Source organism: Spermophilus citellus, assembly GCF_964194105.1.
Source record: "Spermophilus citellus genome assembly, chromosome: 7".
Lineage (NCBI taxonomy): Eukaryota > Metazoa > Chordata > Mammalia > Rodentia > Sciuridae > Spermophilus > Spermophilus citellus.
This window is the reverse complement of record NC_138188.1, coordinates 85,387,525-85,405,948: the sequence shown is the minus strand read 5'-3', so window position 1 is coordinate 85,405,948 and position 18,424 is coordinate 85,387,525. Positions and strand designations below refer to the sequence as shown.

General features: G+C 39.7%; 1 protein-coding gene across 2 annotated transcripts in view; it reads right to left on the bottom strand.

The window, feature by feature from the left end:
• The window catches only part of LOC308653125 (transmembrane protein 45A-like), a 68,621-nt gene that overhangs the window by 35,937 nt on the left and 14,260 nt on the right, over positions 1-18,424 (bottom strand). The window contains exon 1 of one of the 2 annotated variants that reach the window (XM_081301582.1): positions 15,085-15,162. The exons of the other annotated variant lie outside the window; for it this stretch is intronic. The gene's annotated coding sequence lies outside the window, so the exon portion shown is untranslated. Of the gene's footprint in view, positions 1-15,084; positions 15,163-18,424 lie in introns of those variants that run through there. 2 annotated transcript variants of the gene reach the window in all.

Genomic DNA, 18,424 nt, shown 5'->3' with positions numbered 1-18,424 from the left:
TTCTTTATTCAATAACTTGAAAATTAGATCACTGCGTCTTGCCACCATCATGACCCCAACATGAATGCAAATCCCAGGATTGAGATAATTAGTTGAACTCCAAGAATACAAAAGGTCATCTAGATGATGTAGATATGCTTATAATGTTGCTTAATCATCATTGAGATGAAAATGTAGAGGTAGGTTATTACAATAGGAAGTTTGCAGACATCTCTCCTCACAACAGAACATATCAGCAGACTTCCAGGGGTTTGGGAAACTCTGGGGTAAATAATTAGGAAGAACTACTTTGAACTGTACCCAAATGACTGATGAGAAACTTCTCATTCTAGGACTATTTCAACTAACAAATACAAGAAGAAATGATAGAATATGAGATTTTATAAACATAATCAAATAATAAATTAGGCAATGTTAATTTAAAAAAACATACAAAAGAGAGACAATCCAAAAGAAGTAACTCAAGTGTTGTTATAGAGAAAATTGAATTGGTGTGTGACTTAACCTATTTATATAATTACCAATTTTCAGGAAATATAAGGACAGAGAAACATATTAAATGACCTCATGGGAATGCAACCAGTAAACTCCAGATGATGATGAAAAGCTCTACAAGAGACAATGATTTCTGCAACAGATAAATTTTAAGAAACACACAAAGAAAAAAGGAAGAAACTATAAACCAAAAGACGTCTTTTCGTTATATCTATGATTGCAAAGTGTGGGCTTTATTTGGATCTAAATTGAAACAAAAATAATTCAGGATTTTAAAATTTCTTACACATGATAATTGTATAAATCATGTTTAAGATTGTTTAAAGAATCTGTATTTTGAAGAGAAATATGTATTACTGAAATTACATAGTGGAAAATATGTGATGACTTAGAGTAACTTCAGAACTCTTCACAGTTAATTTTAAAGTATCAATTTGGTTAAATCATGACTCAGTTTTTAGTCAAAAACAAGTCTATGAAATACTTTATGATGTGATTACCATAAAGCAGATCATCCTCCATATTGGTGGGGAAAGTGGTATTAGCAGAAAGAATCATGAAGTCAATTGGTTGTCTTAAAAGAAAAACCTGAGTTCCCTAGAAAGAATGAACTTTCCCTCTAGACAGTCTTTAGACTTGAGACTACAACACCAACACTTTCCTGCATTCCAATCTGTAGGATATTTTAGCCTCCACAGCTGCATGAGAGAATTCTTTAAAATAAATATTTAAATATTTATGTAGATAGGTAGACAGAGAGATAGATCAACAAATAGGCAGAAAAAAATATACATGTATATGTCAATAGATAGGCAGAAACATCTATACATATCTGTATACCTCTGTACACACACACACACACACACACACATACACATGTATGCACACACGCATGCACGCACACCTACATTGCTTGAATCACAATAGGGTTATATTCCCACCCAAAAACCATCAGAATTTGAAAATACTGTTAAGTCAAAATGCAAGTTACTCACCTATATTAATCTGTTTCCCATTGCTATAGCAAAATAACTTAAGCCTGGATAATGTATAAGGAAAAATAGTTATTTATCACATAGATCTGGCAGCTGAAAATTCAAGATCTGGTAGACCTATTTGTTCACCCTCTGCTAAAGGCTGCATAAAAGATAGCATCATGATGGGAGTGCATACATACAATAGAAAGAGACCTCATGAAGAGAAAGGAGGCCAGAGAGAGGAGAAGGGCCAGTCTCACTCTTTATAACAACCCTCTCTCGGGAACTAATCTAGGTCCCATGAAAACGATGTTAATCTATTTCAAGGGCAGCATCCTCAGTGACCTAAGGACCTTGTACCAGGTTTTTCCTCTTAAAAGTTCCACCAACCTTCCAATATATGAATAGTGGTACAGAAACCACATCCAAGTCACAAAATTCTTCTCCTACCCTTCAAGGTCAGTGTCATTCTCAAATGCAAAATACAATTATTCTATTCCCAGTACTTCCAAAATCTCAATTCATTCCAGCATCACTAAAAATCCAGAAACTCAACCCAACTGTGAACCCATAAAATCAAAACACAAGTTATCTACTTGCAAGATACAGTGATGGGATAAACATTCCTATTCCAAAAGGAAAAGAATACCAAAGTAGAAGGGAATAACCAGCCCCCAAAGACTTCAATCTGGCAGTGCAAACATTAAATCTCAAAGCTCCAAGTCCACCACCCTGTACATACTGCACACAAGGTGAGCCTGCAAGGCCTCAGGAAGCCCCTTCCACAGCTCTGCTGATCACAGCCCATTTGGTGACTGTCTCAAGTAAATGCTAATGACTACCTCTTTCCAAGGCTGGCACTGCACACTGTTGGTGGCTCTATTTTCAGAGGTCTCAGCCGCGGCTTCATTCCTGTGGCTCCACTAGGCTTTGCCACACTTGGGGCTCTGTCTCTTTACCAAATTTCTGCCTGGCACTCAAGCTCTCCTTTAAAATTTCAGTGGAAGCTGCCATGATCTCATAGCTCTTGCATTCTATACCTTTGCAAAATAAACACCACATGGATGCCACCAAGGTCTGCCCCAGCTTGAACTATGAATGCAGCCATAGAGTGTCTCACCACTGGAAAGCAGGGAACAGAATCTTGGATAAGCCAGTCCATAATAATTAAACTCAGCCTTCCATAAAGCTCTAGGGCATCACAGTACAGCCAAGTTTTTTGATATGGTGCAGCAAACAAATTCAGAGTACCCAGGGCTCCAACGCCTGGGTCCATGAAACAAATATGTGACTCTGGCCTGTGAGGGAAGGGGTGGACTTGAATATTTCTGAGATGCCCTCAAGGCCTCTTTCTTATTGTCCTGACAATGAACATCTGTGTTCATATCTTTAGTAAGAAATTACTAAAACAAATAACTCAACAAATAAATGGGTGAAGCAACTGAACAGGCACTTCATAGAAGAAGAAAAAAGAATGGCCAACAAATACATGAAAAAAATGTTCAACATCTCTAGCAACTAAAGAAATGCAAACTAAAACTACAGTGAGATTCCATTTCATTCCAGGAATAATACAAGTAATGATAAATGTTAACAAGTATGTGGGGGAAAAGGTTCACTCATACCTTGCTGATGCGACTGCAAATTGGCACAACTGCTGTGTAAAGCAGTATGAGATTGCTTAGAAAATTTGGAATGAAACCACCATTTAACCCTTGACATATGCCCAAAGGACTTAAAATCAACATACTACAATGACACAGCTACATAGGTGTTTATAGCAGTTCAATTCACAATAACTAAGCTATGGAATCAATTTTGGTGCACTTTAACAGATGAATAGATAAAGAATAGGTGGTATGTATGCACAATGGAATATTACTCAACCATAAAGAATGACTTTATGACATTTGCTGGAAAATCGATGGATTTGGAGACTATTGTACTAAGCGAAATAAGCCAGTTTCAAAAAACCAAAGGTCAACTGTTTTCTCAGATATTCGGATGCTGACACAAAACAAGTGGGATGGAGACAGAGAATAGAAGTTCATTGGATTAGACAAAGGGGAGTGAAGGGAAGGGAGAGGGGACAACAATAGGAAAGACAGTGAAATGAATCTGACTTAACTTTCTGATGTACATATATAAATACACCACAGTGAAACTCCACATCTGGTACAACCACAAGACTGGATCCTAATTAGAATAAGATATACTCCATATTTGTATAAATATGTCAAAATATACTCTACTGTCATGTATAACTAAAAAGAACACATAGAAAAAACAAAAAAACTACAAATTTAAATTAATTTTATAAAGTACTGAAAACAAGCTAAAATTGCATGCATAGGCATTTAATCAATAGTAAGAGGAATAGCAATGGAACTTAAATATGATAGAATTTATCAATAATAAATAAACATTTCTAGTGCAGATAGTGCAGAAAACTTTCTCAAAGCAAAGATCATAGCAATCATTTTAATTTACACAAAATCAGTCTCAGTTGTGTATACAAACTATATATCTGTGAAGTCAGACACTGTAGATGAAATGCCAATTGGCAAACCACAAATATAAAACAATATGGGAAAAAAAGAAATTACTTGGTCACACCTTTACATGATTTTTCTTTGTTTTTTTCCTTGTCAGTCTACAAATTTCCCAAAACTTTCCACTCTATTTCTAAGTCGTCTGGTAATTTTCACTAAAAGCAGCCAGTAATACACATCACAGTCTGAATGCTTGGCTGTTCATAAATTTCTTACACTGGATAAGCCAGTTCATCATACTTAAATTCAGCCTTCCATAAAGCTCTAGGGCATCACAGTACAGCCAAGTTTTTTGATATGGTGCAACAAGTGTGGCCTATATTCTAATTTCTAACAGAAACCATCTTATGAGTCCTCACCAGGATTGCCTTTAATATTCCACTTACAGAATAGGCTTATTTCTAGGCTGCTCCTTCAAAGTCTTCTAACTTCTACCCATTATCTAGTTCCAAAGCTGCTTTCACATTTTTAGATATAGGTATAGCAACAATCCCACTCCTCAGTATGGTTTCTCTGTATAAGTCAGTTTTCAATTTCTATGGAAAGATACGTGAGACGGGTTAATATATGTTTTTTTAAAAAAGATGGTTTTTAGCACACAATTTTGGAGGCTGAGAGTATCCCTATTTGTTCATCCTCAGCTAAACACTGCCTAAGAAATAGCATCATGGTGGGAGTGTATGCAATAGGGAGAAATAACATGAGGAGAAAGGAAGCTGGAGAGTGAGGAGGGGCAGTCTCATGACAACCCTCTGAGAAACTAATTGGGATCCTATGAAAACTATGTTAATCTATCTCAAAGGCAGCATCCCTAGTGATCTAAGGACCTTGCACCAGGCTTCAATTCTCAAAGCTCCACTATCTTCCAATATTTCCACTCAGAAGACCAAGCTTCTAACACATAAATGCCTAAACTACATCCAAATCATAGCAACACCTAACCTACAGCACATCACAGGTTAGTGACATAATACTCTACAGAGGATCAGCTGTTCACCTTTTGATCTCCTGGCAAACTGGGCACTGTGGCTCACCGTTACTGTCCAGCATGGTGAGAAAATATCATGCTACATATTGCTAAAACTGTGGAAAACATAAAAATTCAAAGTCTGAAATGCAGTTTCTACTGATTGCATATCACGTCAGCAACACAATAAAGTAAAAAAATCACAAGTCATATTGTCCCATGTTGAGGAGTGTGTATGCAGGTCCCGCTCCCCTGCTTTTCTCAGGAAAGACTTGACTGTTTCAAAAACTACCTGGGGAAAAGACAAGTGGATAGGAAGAGAGACAAAACAATATTGGTGGTGAGCTGGTAATTGTTGCTGAAATTGGATAACAGACACGTCATTATTTCTCTATTTTTATCTCTATTTAAAATTGTCCTTGGAAAAGCTGAGAAGGATAAAAAGAGATGGAAGAGTCAAGAAGCAGAGATTTGGTGTTTCTGCATGGGGTCTGATGACAGAAAATCATTTCAGACTAAGGCTGGCCTGAGAAATCAAAGGCTATGACCCCAACACTCACACGGGAGTGGCCACAGCTGAAAGGCCTGGTCTTGGAGGTGACTCATCCCTTGGCCTTGAACTCTCACTCTGCTTTAGATGGTACTCCCTCTGCCTCCACAGCACCTGCATATCCCTTTGCTGAAGTATTTCCTCACATTCCATGTTGAGATGACCTCTTTAACTCCCAGTCTCTTACCACTAGCCAGGAGCTCCTTACTCATCCAGCACCAAGCCTGCAGTCCAAAATGTTTGATGAATGAACTGAACAAAGCTGAGCTGTACTAGCTAAAGCCTTGTATGCAGAAGCAAGAATGGGATTAACCAGTATCTCTGAAACTTATATGAAAATGTTTTCTAGCTCTTATTTTCTTCTCTTAATTGTTAAAGCCTGCAACTAATTGCTCTGTTTTTAATTTCCCCTTCCTTATCCTCTGAGTCCAAATATCCACCACCATATTCAAACACCTGAGGTCATAAAGTGAGAAATGGGGCAACACTGGCAATCACTACCACAGAGTTTTATAAAATGAATCTTCAAAATCCCTACTCTGGGTGGAAGAGAAAATGCCATATAAAAATAGGAGCTTAATTTTCAGTGCTTTCATTTCAATCTCCTGTGAAGAAAATCTCTGACCCTTAGGACCTGTTATGACAGTCATTCTTTTAACATGGGTAACATAGAACTTTAATGTGAACATTCATTCAAATGAATGAGGTGGAATAGTCAAATTGGAGCTTTCTTTGGATTAAAGTAGAGACTCTCAGGGTCTGATTAGGGGAAAAAGTAGGAAGCAAGGAAACTTTAATTTACCAGATCCCTTGTTTTCTAGTACTGTAATCAGAGAATTTTCCATGGAGCATGGCAGGTTATAATATTCTCTACTTTTTGTTTGTTTATTTGTTTGAACTTTAAGGTGATTGGTATTTAGATATCTCCCAAAGTGAATATTCATTCAAATAGGACATTTCTTTGAATTTCTTGTAGTACTCTGCCTGATTTGGAGGGGAAAACTTATTTATTTTAAATCAGAATACCATTTGGCCCAGCTATCCTACTCCTCAGTTTATACCCAAAGGACTTAAAAATAGCATACTATGGTGACACAGCCACATCAATTTTTATAGCAATTCAATTCACAGTAGCTAAACTATGGAACCAATCTAGATGCTCTTCAATAGATGAATGGATAAAGAAACTGTGGTATATATGCATAATGGAATACTACTCAGCAATAAAGGAGAATAAAATCATGGCATTTGCAGATAAATGGACAGAGCTAGAGAATATCATGTTAAGTGAAGTAAGCCAATCCCAAAAAACCAAAGGCTGAATGTTTTCTCTGATATGTGGATGCTGGTCCATAATGGGGGGGGGGGAGCATGGGAGGAATGGAGGAACTTTGGATAGGGCAAAGGGGAGGGAGGTGAAGGGAGGGGGCATGGTGGTAGGAAAGATGGTGGAATGAGATGGACATCATTACCTAAATACATGTATGAAGAAACAAATGGTGTGACTCTACTCTGTGTACTACCAGAGAAATGAAAAATTGTACTCTATATGTGTACTATGAACTGAAACGCATTCTGCTGTCATGTATAACAAATTAGAATAAATAAATAAATTTTTTTAAAAACCCAAATCCTAGCATATCCTATTTATGAATTCAATAAATAAAAAAAAAATTAGTTCAATGCCAGCTTTGCATATGAAACTAACCTACAGAGGTAGAGAGAAACTGGAAAGGGAGAAAGAGAAAAACACCTAAACTTCAATCACCTTAAAGTTCAAGTTCAGACAAGAAAAGTGGAATTCCATGTTCCATGGAAAATTCTCTGACTACAGGACTAGAAGACAAGGGTTCTGGTAAATTAAAGTTTCCTTGCCTTTCCTTCTACTTCCTCTTCTGATTGGACCCTCAAAGTGACTACTTCAGCCCAAAGAAATCTCCACCTTTGACTTCTGCCCCTACCTCAAAATCAGGTATATAAGTTTGTGGCTAAACTTCAAAGTTGATGAAAATGAACACAGGAAATAAAGGACATCAGTAATTGCCTCCTGGGTGGTCACTGTCCAAGTTGAGTTGTACATCCATGAAGAAGAACAAGATAACCAAACACAGAGCCTTAGAGCCTTTGACAGACAACTGAAAAATCCCCAGGAAATATGTCAATGCTCTATATTCACAAATGTACAGGAATGTCATCCATGTTTTCATTCCCTGCCCTGCAGCACTGTGGATATCTGAAAGTAGGGTGGTCACTTTAACAACAATAATAAATGCATAGGACACCTAGTGAAATTTAAGTTTCACATAAGCAACAAGTCATTTTTTTTAGCACAAGTTTCTACCATATATTTCATGAGCTGTTTATTTCACATTTGAATTTCACTAAGCATTCTGTATTTTACCTGGCAACACATGAAAGGATTTCCATGGGGGTAATGAATATTGCAATATCTCAGGTTACAGATTTTTCAAACAATACCCAGTGTTCCTTATTCAGTGTCCTCAGTTGACTTGATTGTGACTTCTGGATATTTCCATATCTCTATTTGAACATCCTATGCTTTTGTGATTTCTAACCAAGCTACTTCTCAACTAATTAGGAATTTGGTCCAAAATGTGGTTGTTCCATTAGGTAAGCTGAGGATCCCTGGGCCACTGTTCCATTGCAACAAGTCATGTGAGTTGGCCCGTGAATGTGTTCCTAGTCTCTTTGTGATCGATGGTCACTCAGCTACTTGGTGGGGGGGCGGGGGGCGCAGACGCGGAATCAACACACACAGACTCCGGGAGCTGGTAGCTCAGTTTGTTTTTGGAATTCACACACTGGTTATAGGGTTTGAGTGGGGCGTGCCTGTCAATCATACGTAAGCAAGACAATATCCATAAGCCAATCATCTTCTGCCTAATGTAACCGCACTGTGAGGAAACTCTAAATATTGCTGTGTGGCAGAAAGCAATCTGGAAGGGTCTTTAGCCCTTACTGAGTCAGGGGTTTCATGCCCTGAAGCCCCTGGCTCTCAGTTTCTTGGCTGGGCAGTTTGGCAATGTTAACCACAAGTGCTGAGGATGTGGTTTTAACCCATCCTGCAGGCACTCCTGTCAGGCCTGAAGGAAGGTGGATATTTCAGGCACTTCCGAGCTGCTAGTAGCTGCTAGCTGAGACTGAAAGTTATTCCAACAGACCTGAATATGTCTTTTTTGCTCAACAAATAGATAATAAAAGTAGAGCCATAATCAAAGTTCAGAAGGGGATGAGAGGTGTCTAGAAATCTGATGTTAAAATGGGTCCATCTCACATTAATAATGCTGGTAACACTGGTCCATGTTGATTTCCAATGCTTCTTCTAATCTGTTCATGATTCCCAGCATATTAACAGAATCATTGATTCATTACTGGTTTAGAACTAAGAGTAAGAGACCAAGTCTTGGTGTTAGAGGATGGTCAAGGGGCTGGGGTTGTAGCTCAGCAGTAGAGCGCTTACTAGCATGTGTGAGGCCCTGGGTTCCATCCTCAGCATCACATAAAAATAAGTAAAATGAAGATATTGTGTCCAACAAAAATAAATAAATATTTTTTAAAAAAGAGGACGGTCAAGTATGATGGGCACTGCATTTACCTTATTGCTCTTTACAACATTTTTTTTTAATATTTATTTTTTAGTTCTCGGCGGACACAACATCTTTGTTGGTATGTGGTGCTGAGGATCGAAGCATGCCAGGCGAGCGTGCTACTGCTTGAGCCACATCCCGAGCCACATCCCCAGCCCCAATTTACAACATATTTTTAAAATACACATTGAGGACCGAGTAGGCAAGACATCTGAATTTCTGTTGGTGTTTTGTTTCTTTTCCAGGCACCAAACATACAGGATTCATTTGATTTCAATCTCCATAGAGGAGCTATTGAAACTTTAATTTTTATTGAGGTTAATTTGTTCTATTTTATAAATATTTATTATTCACTAACTTTCAACTAGGTATTCTATTCTACTTTTGTCAATTACATGCTACACACTACATCTTCCAAAGAGATAAGAACAAGAAGACAAAAGCCCTTACTCAGTGATTCCTGGTGTGAAATGCTGCCCCCCTCCCAAGCATATATAGCATAGTTTTAAATTGTCTTTTTTTAAAATTGTCTTTATGTATTTAAAATGTCTATTTTAAGATACTTCACATGAACAGATGATGTGAAGGTTTTATTTAATGGCCTAAAAAGTTGAGAAATACTATTCTATACACAACAACATGCTTGCTGCCTGTGACTGCATAGATAAAATTCAACCTTGAAATAAAGTTTTCCTTCCACCTAACTCTTCACAGTTTGAAAAAGACTGCATAATCACTTAGGGAACTCTGAAACAGTCTGATCTTTGTAGTTTAATTTGTAACCAGTCTGTTGCAATCAAAACTAAAAGAGTTTAAAAAATATTGATTTTTGGACAGGTTATGTTTTAATATTTTTACCATTTAAAATAACAGAGTTCTTTATACCTAAATTGTCTTAAGTTTACCTGCAGTACTGTACTATCTAAAAGAATATTCCCTAGGAGAAGAGCTCAAGTTGCCTCCTCCTTGTGAAAATGACCTGATACCACATCCCAGCAAAAAAGCTGCACAGCTAATAATGTCATGGTATGCCTGTGTGAGACTTTTAACACTGCCAAGTCTAACACATTTAACTCTTTGATAAACCCTAGAGAAAAGAGCTGAGGTGTGACCAGACTCCCGGTCTTTTGTATCTGCAGATTTAAGCTTCTTACTGTTCCTCATTGATAGAAGTAAAGCAAAAAAAAAAAAAAAAAAAAAAAAAAAAAAGATATTCAATTAAGAGGGACCAAAGGTAAGTAAAAAACCAACAACTGCAGTACTTTGTGATGGACAGGAGAACCAACTAGAGACTGCTGTGTGAGAAAAATAACAGATCCCACATGGAACAACAGAAGCATTTCAACTAACTCCTTTGGACCTGTTTGGACATCCTGAGGCACCTCAGGGATTCTACACAGGGTGGTCTCTGGAGGTTCCAGCCAGGTCCAAGATAACACCATGCAGTGTCCCTATCCAGTGTTTATGGCCACCACCACCGCTGCACAAAAGCTGCACAACAGCCCATTTTCAGTTATAAGAAAATTGTTAACTGGTATTAGAGATACAAAAAGAAAGTAGGGCCAAAGTCCCCAGAGGCAACTCTTAATCATGGCTTACCATTGATTTAAACAAGGGATATGGATTAAGGACTCACTGTGGACTCGGCACTTATGATTTACCTACAACATTTCACCTTATCCACCCAACTTAAAGGGTACAAATCATGATTAGCCTCGTGCTATTAACAAATAAGGAAATTAAGCTCAAAAAAGATAAGTAACTTACTGAAAGAGTTTCCACAGCTAGTTTAATGGCAGAGCTGGTGTTCAAATCTGTTTTCACAACTCTAGAAACAGCTCTTGCCATTCCTTGGGAGACAGTGCTCAGTGTTCACAAGACAGCAGAAATTGCAGCATGCCTGGCCCAAGAGGCAATGCAGGGCAGGAACAGAAATATGGCAAGATGGTTACTGGTAAAGCTTGAAAGACTCCTCAAATCACAGCTTACAGACCATGCTTCTCTGCAAAATGTAGTAAGAAAACGTGAAGGATGAAAAGTGACAGAGATACAGCATCTCCCAGAAAACTGCTCTTCTGCCAGCAAGGCAGAATCTCAGGAGAAAGGAAGTCACATGATCTAAATGGTGTTCAAGTACGATTAACTTGGCAGGCAGGCACAGATATATGACAGGGAGAAAGGGGCTGCAGGCAAGGAAACCAGTTAGAAGACAATCACAGACGCTCATTACCTAGATGATGAGTCTGAGTCAGAGCAGGTGGTGAGAACAGGGAATAGAGGGGCAACTGTGCATCTTACTACCTACCTACGTGGAAGGAAGAACAGACACGCCCTAGGGACCCACTTGGTCAAGACTATGGTTGATGATGACTCTGAGATGGAAACAAGACAGGGCAAAGGGCACTCCAGGGCCAAGTACCAGCCACATCCCTGCACCCTCAGGTGCCTGTCTTCTCACCAGAGCACAAGCCCTGAGCAGTCAGGGGCGCTCCTTGGTTCTGTCACCCCACAGGTTTTTACTGCTGCTGACCACAGGCCTGATGTTAGATGGACTCAATGAGTATTCCCAGCAGGCTCTTTCCTCTGCCTGAAATGTCCTGTCCCTACTGTCATCTAGAAAGTCCACATAGGAAGAGCTCCGTCAAGGTTCAGCACCAGTCCCTTCCTCAGAGAAGACTTCCTCGGCCACATGGTCTAAATTACATATTCCTATTTTTTCTCCATAGAAACTTATCTTCACAGTATGTATTATAATGTGTATTTTTCTAATTACAATTTGTATTTTTTATTTATTTTTAAATATTCTTCTGATTTTGTTTTTCTACCTACCCCTACTAGGCCATAAGCTCCAAAAGTCTGTGAATTCCTAGCAGCCAGCACTATGCTGTTCAATAGAAGTAAAATTCAAATTATACAAGTAATCTTAAATTTTCAGTAGCCACTTCTATAAAAGTGAGAAGAAACTGGTGAAATCTAGTTTTATAATGTATTCTATTTCATCAAATATTGTCAATTGAGCATGCAATTAATAGAAAAAAAATTACTAAGAAAAATTTCATTCCTGCTCACAGCCCAGTATTAACTCAGTATTTCCAAACTGCTGAGGAAAATAAGAACACAGACTAGAAATTTAAAATCAAAGCTTTGTCATTCATAAGAATATCACTGCAGGAAGAAGAGCTCACCTGAAGACCACCTCAGAAAACAATCAAAGGTTGGCTTTCTATAGGAAAAACCTCCACAGACTCAAGAAGTCTCTGGCCTCCTGCCCTTGGAAGGCAAGCCCTGGAAACAATGGTGGTTTGGGGACAAGACAAAGTGTTAAATACATGACTTCTGTGTGTGTTTCACACTGATAGCACATCTCAGTTGGGACCTGCCACACTTCAAGTGTTCCATGGCCACATATGGCTGGTGTCCACCATACTGGACAATGTAGACCTTGTGGGATGCCTGACATATATTACTTAGCTAATAAAGAGTTGGATGAAAAATGGAGAATAGGAAAAGAAGGCGACAAAGAATGAGAAAAGAAAGACAACAGAAAGCAAAAGAAGATAACATCTGTTGATGAGATACTGTGTTAGATTATTTCATATATCAATAAGTTATATCATTTAATCTTCACATCACCTCTGATGAGGTAGGTATTATTAGAAAATTTTTGTCAATAGACACTGGTTTGTTATATAATTTGCCCAAAATCTCACTGTAGTCTGAGTGAAGAAGCAGGATTCAGAACACAATCTCCTCCTACTTCCTGTGCTCACAGAAGCCTCTGCTGCAAGTCTAGTCAAAACAACTGCAAATCTAGGTCTCTCTCTCCTCCAGATGACAAATTCCAGGGCTCCTATAAGATACTGTTATGCATCCCACAGATGTACTTCTTCAAAAAGGATTGTCTGATCACAGCAGGATAATGAGGGGGGGCAGTATCCTTGACCTCCTGGAGGGACCCTACTCTCATTTCTGTTGCCCCATTGATAGAACCAAATTAAATAGTGGCATTGAACATTACCCAAACATGCCAAGCTCTCTAGCATGCCTCCCTGGCTCTGTTCTGTTCCACACGGCCTACAGCCCTTCCCTCCTTCACCCAATTAACACACATCCAACATAACTCAGTTACAAAGGAGGAGGAGGAGGAAGAAGAAGAAGAGGAAGAAGAAGAAGAGAAGGAGGAAAAAGAGGGGTTAGAGGGAAAAAAAATCTCAGTAAAGGGGTCATTCCATCTCAGAGAACCTCCTCAAACCTACACTTCAAGTATGAGAGTTTCCCTTTTTCTGGGATCCCAAGGAACTGTTATGGAATTGCTCATGAATTCTGTCATTGTTTACATTTAGAGTCTGTCTCACTGCACTTTGAGTTCCTGGAAAGAAGGGACTAAGCCTTTTATCTTTACATTCCCAGTACCAGCATTTCTTAAATGGAGTTCACAAACAAGGAAATGAATGAATGAACAGACTGATGAGCATCTCGCATCCCTAAATAAATTCAGGAAAACCAAGTACCATGCTGTCCACTAAAAGCACTGAAAGAAAGTCAAAGTGTACTTTTGTAATATAGGCATCCCCCTCGGGCCACTTGTCCAGATGGGGGGTCACAGCATCAGAAAGCATCATCAGAATACCCCATGATACCTCCAACTATTTTATTTTAAAAAATACATGTTCTAAGCTATGAAATGAGTGTAGCAAATTTGGGAGGTTTGGAATATGTGGAAATAATGCGAAACACATCAGAAGTTTGTAGGGTAGAAAAAAGTAATGACAAATATTACAATTTGGCCCTAGAATCAAGAGGACTGGTTATACTGGAGTAAAGAGGACAGAAGATATGAAGTGCTAGTATCATTTTTCTCCTTGTCCCCAGGATAGTTGGTAACTGTACCAAGAAGTAGGCACAACGACAAAAACTTAGTTTACCCTTGCTTACCGCATGATGGACACGTTGAGAGATGTTTATGCACAGAACTATTAGTTCACTAAGACTGTGGACTGTGCAAGCCTTCAGACAGGTTTTTGTTTGTGGATACTCATGTATCCAAAAGCCCTGGCAATAGCTAGACAAGTGTTAGGGGGTACCACCACCCCCAACATTAAGTTCCTGCTACTATTTGATTTTGTCTTCTCAAGCATAGATCTGAAATTGGTGTTGGACAAAGCTGGGTAGGTGCATCGCTGCAGAACCATATACTGCCTGAGAATGGCTTAGGAAAGAGTGACTTCCACAGACATCCTCTTCAACCCCAAACAACAAACAAACATGTACACACAAACACCTCTCATCACATTACTGAGTGGATCCAAAATATAATTTGCAATCACAGTAAATGGGTTTACAACTGTACCAGGTACAAGAAAAGTGTGAGAGTGGAATACAGCAAGGAGGCTCTGGCCACCTCAAACAGGCACCAGGCCAGCCCCACATGTCACAGCAGCTCTGGATGGCATCGTTCTCTTCCATTGCCTGAATGGACAGGAGGAGGCTAGACCCAGCTGGCACAGAGAAATATGGGGTGGGCATCTGTGGGAACTGTGTACGTGCTGAAGCTGACTTGGCACTTCCACTGTCCCAGCCTGAGAGGCTGCCTCTGAGATCCAGATAAGACTTGCCCAGGCAGGGGCAGACACAGAAATTGAGTCACTAAAGCTCATCCGCAGCACATCCTGCCTCAATCAGAGATGCAGAGTTCACCTGGACTCCTTGCAATCACATTGCCAGGGGGGAGCACACACATGGCAGAAATAATTTAAACTCCACTAAATCCCAAATTATAAAGCAGCCGTGGCAGAGCCAAACTTTGCCCTCAGTTACTAAAGTGGTTCTTTAAGGTATTAAAAATGACTAGAAACCAGGTCTCTCCCTTCATGAAGCTAATGAAATGTTTACCCACTCACATTCTACATGAGACCAAGGAAAACTAGGGTGTCACCTTGATGTAGCCCCCCTAGTACTGCAGAGGTTGCTTTCTCCTAGCCAGGCAGGAACTCCATGATGTCTGACTTCCTCGTGTTCCCTATCTTCCCACCACCTGTATTGAAACAGGGAAAGTGAGACACATTTGGGTGATAACACTCTGTGGGATGTGTGGGGTGGGTGAGGCAGTTATGTGAAAGTTGGCACTGCAGGTAGATAGACACCCAGTGCACAACGCTACATAGATAACAAAGTAGAAGGTTTGCTTTTCATAACCTGGTATGGGCAGCAAAGAAGGGACCCTACCAACTTATCCTTCCTCTGGCATCTCCTACCACCTTAACACAGCCCTAAAGGAATACCTACAGTCGATATTTGGAGCTTCTAAACAATAATTGTTTTCACTGGCCAAAAATGGTGAGGCCTGATTAAACAAGAGGGATGAGAAGGAAGCAACAAGCCTGCTGGATGGCAATAACAAGATGGCACCGTCTGCAAATATTTCCAGACCACTGCAGGGGAGCGCTCCTGTTGCCCCAACAAAAGCCAGCTGTGTCTAAGCCAGCTGAGTCACCCATGGGCCTCAGCCCTGGGAACAGCCTTCCTAAAATACATGCCAAATTCCACAATCACTTTAAAAATGTAGGTCAGCCCTTGCATTCCTACCAGGATAAACACAGCCCAGAAGGACAGGGCTAAGCTGAGGAAACTTCCTCACTTGTCTTGATTTCTTTCTTCTTTTCCCCATGATTGCATTCACTCTCTTGTTTTCCTCTCAAAGCCTTCTAATTTTTCTTAATTTCAAGACTTCTATTTGTCATACTCTGGGCCTGCCTGTACCAAGACAAATGCTAAAACACAATTATTCTTGGGGCCTCATCAGAACAAGCCCCACCTGTTACCATGCTCACACCTGAGGGCCTCTTCCTTGCAAGGTCTGTTGTTACTCCAGTTCTAAGGTTATATTCAGAGATTTGCTCGTAGCACCTCTCTCAGGACCAGGGTTTGGCTACATCTCTGTCGCCAGACAGAATGCCAAATAGTCACAGTCCCTGAACCCAACAGACACTAGAGAAGAATTCATCTGTGAGAGCACCCCATCTGTCATACTCAAAAAGAATTTAAAAGTGCTTGCAAAGTTAAATTGAGGCGGCAACATAAAATAAAGATGAATGAGAAACTAAGGATCCTGGGTCTCCCAGAATGAGGACAGAGGAAAATTGGCAGCAATTTCACCTTGCCCCACCTCATTCTGTCCCTTCTTTACTGGTCATACATGATCCCCTCTCTCTCTCTTGAAAAAAACCACCAAAGACTGCCCCTACCCCATTGCTAGATTCAGTAGCCAATTCTGCCCTCATCTTACTTGAGCCACTGGCAGAATTCCACAGTGCTCCCCACAGCCTCCTCTCTGAAAAATATTCTTCCCTTTTTTTTCCCATTCATTGCACCCTCCTTTGTTTCCAGTGTCTCCTAAATTCCAAGCTCTTATGATTGAGAGTCCTGGGGACCTGTTTTTAAAACTCTTTTCTATCTACCCTCAACTCTGGGGGATCTCATCCTGTTCACAGCTGGAATGCTGTGCCACATGCCTGTGTTTCCCAAATATTTATCTTTAGTATCAGATACTCCCCAAACTATAGAGTCCTGCAATCAACTGTATATTCAACTTCTCCACCCAGATGTCTAATACACCTCTCAAACTGTCCAAAACAGACTGTCCAAAACAGAGCTCCCAGCTAATATTAGCCTTTGTTTCTTAGTTAATGCTGAAAATATTCTGTAATATAGAAACTATAGTTTGAAAGTTGACACCATACGTTCAGTTTTATAAACACACACACGCCCACACATGCACAAACATCTGTGTGCGTGCCAAAAGCAACTAGTAAGAAAACACAGTGTCATACTAAAACTTACCTTACTTTGACCTTTGCCTAAGTCCCCCATGATTCCTGAGTGGATGTGTTGCTCAGAAGCTCCCAGTCCTACCAGGTGCAGCTCAGTGTTCAAGAAAAGACTATTTCACCAGCACCAGTCTTGCAACAACAGAAGAAAAAAATTGCTTTTCTTCCTCCTACTCACATGTTTCTCCTTGGGTGTTGTACTCACTGCCAGTGACCTCCATCTCCACCCAACCTATAGAAACCTGGCCCATAGCACCCTGCAATTAATGTCGTCAGACACACAAGTATGACTGTCAACCCACCAGTCAAGCTCCCAGCTCACCAGAAGACACTAAAGAATCTCCATTAGCAGGGTTTCTCCCATAACTGTAACCATTCTCATTTACTTCCACTCTCACTATGTCTACTTCCTGATTAATCAATTCCATAAAACCATTCAGCCATCCAACTTCAGTGGTCAGGATGTAAATATAAGGCTCCCACAAGGAGTAACTCCTCCCTCCCCCATGACCTTGCTTCTCTTATCTGGACAAGCCTACCAAGCCAACCAGCTTACATTCATTCCAACACATGGGGAGTAGATAATACCCCAGATGGCACCCCTGACCTGGGCTGCACATGTGAAGACTGAGAAATCTCAGGAATAAATTGCTGTTCCTTTCAGCATTTGGACATACCAGCAAATAAGAAATGAGACCGTAAGAAATTAAGGTGAGTGTGGACTGCAACTAATAAATGTGAAGTTGTGAGGTTATGCTGTCATGTTACCAAATAACAAACAAACAAACAAAAACCCCTGAAGATATTTAGAAAATGAAAACCCAAATGGGAAGCCAGTGGAGAAACTCATTTAAACCAGAGACTTTCCTATAAGGACGCCAAATAAGAATTGCTTTCTCCAAACACCAGGGTCATTCATGGTCTGTTTTATAACAGTAAGATACTCAACTAATGTAAGTTAACCTGCTCATCAATTCTCCACTTGGACATAGATCACCAGAAAAAAATATCCATTCATCCTTATTCTGGTTTTTAGTCACCCTAGTTTAGAATTGCCCATTGTGAATTGCTTCTCAAGTCTCACTCCCCAGAATAAAAAATATTAGTTTATACGTTCAAATATACCCTGAACCATGGAGGAAAAATACAAAAGGCTGAACCTCAGTTTGGGGACAATAGAGGGAAGAATATTTGCAGGTGTCATTTGTTAACCTAGAGTCATAAAAGTAAGTGATGATGTTCCAAATAGCAAGGAAAGATAACACACTTCAAGTCCATGACTTTTCCTGAAAATGTACTCTTTCAGACCTAACCAAGTTCTTCATTAGTGAGTGATATTCCATCCCAAAATCTGGCAGTATACCTCATGATTCAGCACCATCTGTGATTGATAAAGTACTAAAAAATAATCAGAGACTTAACTAGTCTCAGTGTGAGTCAATGCTTGCT